The sequence below is a fragment of the Zingiber officinale genome, chromosome 2A (genome assembly GCF_018446385.1).
Source record: "Zingiber officinale cultivar Zhangliang chromosome 2A, Zo_v1.1, whole genome shotgun sequence".
Classification (NCBI taxonomy): Eukaryota; Viridiplantae; Streptophyta; class Magnoliopsida; order Zingiberales; family Zingiberaceae; genus Zingiber; species Zingiber officinale.
The window spans coordinates 13,110,252-13,116,599 of record NC_055988.1 but is presented as its reverse complement, the minus strand read 5'-3'; the positions used below and the strand labels follow the sequence as shown (position 1 = coordinate 13,116,599).

Here is a 6,348-nt window from a genome sequence, read left to right as displayed (position 1 = left end):
GGAAATTTGTAAAGTTGGTTTTTTGTATTGATTTTGTTGGAAATGTGATATTCTGATAGTGTAGGGGGTTTATGTATTTGGTTGGTTTTGTTTTGATATGTGTTAGTATTTGATATGTTTTGATTGTGAGATACTATTGCTTTGATTGTGAGATACTATTGCTGTTGGAGTCTAATATAATGGTTTCTGAAGGTGGAGCAATGCATATTTTTTGAAAGGTTGTATATGTGGTTGATTCATTGAGTAAAATTTTATTAGATGGATTTCTAAAGATTTTCTTTGCAATTGGGAGTTTATTTATTTTGATCAGAAATTGATAAACTATTATTTGTTTTGATTAGAAATTGTAGTATGAGATCAGCTTTGACCCTCTTCATTTTATGATTTTTTTTTTCATATGTGATTTTTTTAATTAATGAAAATAGTGTTCTATAGAATAAATTGGGGCATGTTTTATAATTTCGCCCAGGGTCTTTGAATAATAAGGACCGGCTCTGATGAGAGGCAGTGTAAACTTTCAATATTTATTTAATTTTTCCTTGTAATTCAATGCTCAATGGTGCATTCCAGCATGCCTAAACTGGGTGTTTTGCTATTATTGTTTGTCTTTGTCATTGAGGTTGCACAAAATTGCCTGCTTGTATGATGTTGCAAAGGCAACCAATATCCCTCAGTTGCAGAGGAAATTAGAGGTCTTGCCAGTTCATATCTTGTTCACTGCAAGTTATTTGTTCGCGGTTTGTCTTAGGACACTACATCAAAAACTGTGTGGTGTGAGTGCTTTTGTGCTCGCTTATTGATAATGCATGATGCATTTTCATTATGTGATTCTAAATACTTCATTGCTTGCTTGAATATGTAAAAATCTTTTTTTTTAATCTTTACATGATATGCTTAAGGATAGCTTCTATTCAGGTTTTTAGTGTGTAGGGAGAAATTGAGAAAGGGGTTGTTATTGTAGACAAGGCAACTCGAAAATTCAGAGGATATGACTTCATTACTTACAAGCATGTGACATTTACTAAAGGGCATTGTATGACTAAGTAAGTATTCCGGATTAATTTTGATATAAGGTTAAGTTAGGTTCTACATATTTAATACCATGTGTTTAAATGTACAGAGACTTAAGAACACAATAAGTTAAGCGAAAGATGTAGCGAGTGAAAAGGATGGCACGAGAAGTGAGTCGATGGGTTCGGTATATCTGAGGAACGAGAAGCTACGAAAGAGTGCACTCGTGGATGAGAAGGACACTAGTGGCGTTTCTGAGGGACGAGAAACTGGAGCGAAAGACTACTTGAGGAGAAGGTCGGAGTTGGATTTGAGTGAGCTTAACTTTAGATAGCCGAAAAATCACCCAAGTGATCAAAGCAGTAGTCGGACAAGTCAACACGAAGTTGACTTGTCCAGGCACCTGGACCAAGTCTACGCGCTCGGACTCGAGATGCCCTGACCACCTTGGGCCAGCAGAGGCATCCCGACGAGCCATTGTTGCGAGGATAAGGTTCGAAGTCCATGCCAGCAAAACTCCAAGTGTCTAAACCAGGCCAGGTGCCCGAGCGAGAATAAAGTTTTATCACTGAGCCATAGAAAAATTGTTGTGAAGCAGATAAGGTGTACCATTGGGGGTGCCCGAAGTTGTTATGTCAATCAACAGTCAAATTCGACCAGTAAATTATAAATTGAGCTATGGATCTAAGAATTTAGTACAACACTTGTTAACGAATTATAAGTTTTAATTTCAATTTCTATTTTTATGTTTCTACGCTTTCAACGTTGTAAGAGATTACTGAGCCTTTGACAAAAGGAGATTTTTTTTATTGGAGTTTTTACTATCTTTGATTAATAACCTCTCTGATTATAAATCAAGTAAATTCTACCTCTTCTTTAATTTATATTTATTATATTTCTAACTACTTATGTTTATCTAACTTATGTTTATCTTTACTAAATAAGAAAGTAAAAGAAATTATCATTTCGGCTTAACGAAGACCAACATAGCCAAGTAAGTTGATTGATGTAAGAAATTTTGTCCAAACATCTAAATGTAGTACAACCATTTCTGCTATAGAATTTAAATGTTTTTGTGTCGATGAACCTTAGCATATACTTTTGGTATATACTTCAGAAAATTTCAGTCACGTACATCAATTTTTAATTTTATTTCAATTATAGCACGTATGTTAAAATAGTTTTAGTTACAACATCTACTTATTTCTTACAGAAAATTAATCTATTTTAGTCTTTAGTTGAGAATGACAAATAGGTTAAACACCTATAGTTAAAAAAGCATTAATTAGTTTCATTTCTAAGGTTAAACACCTATAGTTAAAAAAAGCATTAATTAAACACCTTAGGTGTTTGAATTTTATAAATCTTAAGTGATATATATGTTTTTTTAAAAGTGATGAGAGAGATGAAAGAATGAATAGACTTTGTTTTATCAATGCGGAGAAGACATTAATTATTTATGATTTAATAGTATTAAATTAAGATGTGTATAATTAATTTTTAAAAAATAATTAAATTATTGTAAATCTTAAATTCAGATATATACAATCAATTTTGTAAATCTTAAACTATTATGAAAAATAATTAAATTACTATAAATCTTAAATTTAGAAATGTACCGTTAATTTTGTGTACAGCTAATGTGACCATTAATTTTAAATCGTTGTGAAAATAATTAAAGATTACGATTTTAAATTGCTGTTAAATCATCGTTTAATATTGAGATCTTCAAGAAAGATAACGATAGTTAACTATTGTTAAAAATATTTAAAGATAATGATTTCTAAATATTATGAAACCGTTACTTTTATATTAAAAGATAATAATTTAAAATTATTATAGAATTATTGTTTATCGTGGTAAAGATGATAGTTTAAAACTATTATGATTAGAACACTTTTAACGGTGTCAATAATTACAATAATTTTTACATGACAAAAATAACAGATTTTATGGATTATCAACATTTTTGTTGCAGTGTCAAAACCCAATAACTAAGCATTTGACATCTGAGGCAGCCTGACTGCTCTGTAAATAAGACCTTAGACTAGAAGGATAGATAGGATAGCAGAGAGCAAGTGTGCAAGCTCAGATTAGTACTAATTATGCGAGATTTCTATAAGTGTGTAAGCTTTATTTAGATTTCCTACTGTAATTTTCTATTGTAGTTTCCTTTCCTTTCTAAGCTCTATGTGTGTATCTCCAATGTACTTTTAAATAATAATATTTTTTATGAAGAACTAAACTCTCTTTAGGTCTACGGAAGGCTATGCTTTCTTCTTCTCTCAGTCTTGTGATCTTTCTCCGTCCTTATCCAATTAATACTTTTGTGAAGAATAACTATATAAGGAAGAACAGCCTTGACTATATAAGACGCTAAGATAGACAAGTGGCCTAAAACATGAAAATAACTGGGGTTATGACTCAACTATTAGCTCCTTTACCACTGAGGTTCTTTGAAAGACAGTAACAATAAAGATGAGAACCTTGCATCCTTTGTGATCTAGTTCGAAAACTAAAAATCATAGAACCACAATCACAGCATCGTTTTCAATTGTCTTTTTTGTGATTTTGTGATTATTTTTTTTAAAATTCTGGGTTATGTAGTAAGATTTTAACTTTAGGGTTTAATAGTTTGATCATAATATTAAGTACATAAAAATTAAATACATACACACACGTAAGGTATATATGTAGGGTAAAATTGCTCTCTATATATAGCCTGATACGCTGCACACCCTGATTGTGCACACTTATGGACAACTGAGTGGGATTCCAACCGCTCCAATTACTTACGGGTGTCCCCCGAGTAATCGAAATCCATTCAGTTACCCACAGACGTACACAGTCGAGGTGCACAGCATATCAATGTCCTTTTTTTTTCTTTTCACAATAAAAATAATTTTAAGCCTTGTTAGTAATATAATTTTCTCTAGTTATTTTTTATATAAAAAATAATATGCACTGTCATGATTCATTTTAGTCTCACGTCTTAGGATTGGCAACACTACGAGCAAAAATTTTTTTTATAAATATCTTAGGTCGATGATGTTAGAAAACATATCTTTCTCAACCTTTTGGTTAAGATCAAATGTAATATCTCTTCTTATCAGTTTAATATCTGATATAAAAAATTAAATTAATGAGTCTAGCATAGGGGATGTAAACGAACTGAATCGAGTCAAATATGCAGAAAATTTTAAGGCTCGAATTCGGCTCGAAATAGGTATATTCGAATTCGAGCTCGATTCGAAGCTAAAAAAAAAATTCAAAATGTTTGATTCGAGTTTGGTTCGAATTAGGGTTCGGGTTCGAGTTCGGTTCGAAATAATCGAATATGTTTATGAACTATTCGAATTATTGCTCGAAAATAAGTTCGAAAGACTTGAAATTTATTTATTTAATATATATTTAACTTATATTAATAAATATTAAGGCTCACGAGCGGCTCGAACAATATAATTTATGCTCGAGTTCGGCTCGAAAAAAAGTTCGAACATATTCGAGTTCGGCTCAAATTTGATAAATTCAAATACGAATCAAATATTTTTTGAGCTGGTTCGAAAAACTCGCAAGCTGATTCGATTCATTTGCAACCCTAAGCTAACGTATTCCTACTAAATCTAATTTATAAATATAAGATATTAATTTTTATATATATATATATATATATATATATATATATATATATATATATATATATATATAATTCTAATCCACCATTAGAATAAATCTGTCTCAGTAGCCAATGTCCCATATTTTTTATTCTATTGGAAGAAAATGTTCTCCAATTCATCATAATTAGAAAATAAATTGTGGGTGTTTATAAGACTACAGGGGTCCTCTGCCACGTCATACAACCGGGAGACAAAATACACTCCTTACGACATCCTCAATGGGATATAAAATGGATATTATAATGTCCATTTAACATCCTCTCTCTATATAATACTCACTCACAAGAGAGAGGAGAGAGAGTGTTCAAAAGTTTGAATATCTTTGAACATTCTCTCTCTTAATTTTTTAAATATTTTTTTCTTTTTTAAATTATAAAATTTTTAATATTATTTAAAAAACTAATAAAAGGGGTGAATAAGTGGATAATGAGACTCATAAATAATGAGTGTTGATCCTGTCCGAACGCTGAGTCGATGGATGCTGGGCACGTGGCGCTCTCCGAACTGATGATGTGGATCTCTGTCCGGCCGTGTGGATCTCTGGCGAACCTGCAAGGAAGTCGAGCCAGGAAAGGGTTCCCGGCGACGACCCTCCGACGCTCAAGTCAGGCAAGAGAAAAACGATGAAGTGGCTCCAAAGATGAGAGATCGCGTACCTCCGGTGAAGTTTGTGGGCTCTTCTTATATAGAGCTCTAGGGAGGCTTGTGCACACCTGTCGAGGCGTACACGTGTCCTTTACCATACCTCAGTATGGGCTTACCAGAGGAACATGTCTGACACCATACTGCTACAGTCTGAGCACCTCTCTGATGGGACAGCAGAACATTCCGTCGTAGGATTCTGCGTATGGCTTGGTCGTCGAACATGCCTGTTGTCAGAAGATGTTCCCCAATGTCCCCTTGTCCGTGTCTCCTTTTTTTCCCCGAGCCGAGCGTCCATCCGCTCGACAGGCATCGGTCCGACCGGGCGTAGGTATCGGTTCGACCGGGAAGATTTTGTTGGTGCAACCTTAGGTCAAGGTTGACCTGGTTGACCCGACTCGAGTTGACCTGACTCGAGTTGTATTTTAATGTTTGACGAGAATAGAAAAGTTGTATCTTGATGTTTGACAAGAATACAAACTTGGGAGATTGTGGGTGCAACCTTCGGTCAAGGTTGACCTGGTTGACCCGACTTGAGTTGACTTGATTCGGTAAAGTCCAAGTATGGAGACTTGGCACGGGAAAAGTCCAAGTATGGAGACTTGGCACGGAAAAGTCCAAGCAGGGAGCTTGGCACGGGGAAAAGTCCAAGTATGGAGACTTGGCACGGAAAAGTCCAAGCAGGGAGCTTGGCACGGGAAAAGTCCAAGTATGGAGACTTGGCACGGAAAAGTCCAAGCAGGGAGCTTGGCACGGGAGAAGTCCAAGTATGGAAGCTTGGCATGTGAAGTCGGAGAGGGCTCGGTAGCTCGTTCTCCGGACTAGGTCAGAGAGGGCTCGGTAGCTCGTTCTCTGGACCGGATGAAGTCGGAGAGGGCTCGGTAGCTCGTTCTCCGGACTAGGTCAGAGAGGGCTCGGTAGCTCGTTCTCTGGACCGGATGAAGTCGGAGAGGGCTCGGTAGCTCGTTCTCCAGACTAGGTCAGAGAGGGCTCGGTAGCTCGTTCTCTGGACCGGACG

The 6,348-nt window shown here is 35.3% G+C and overlaps 1 pseudogene; it reads left to right on the top strand.

The window, feature by feature from the left end:
* The first annotated feature begins 4,071 nt into the window (after window positions 1-4,071).
* LOC122044508 lies at window positions 4,072-4,183 on the top strand (annotated as a pseudogene).
* The last annotated feature ends 2,165 nt before the right edge of the window (window positions 4,184-6,348 follow it).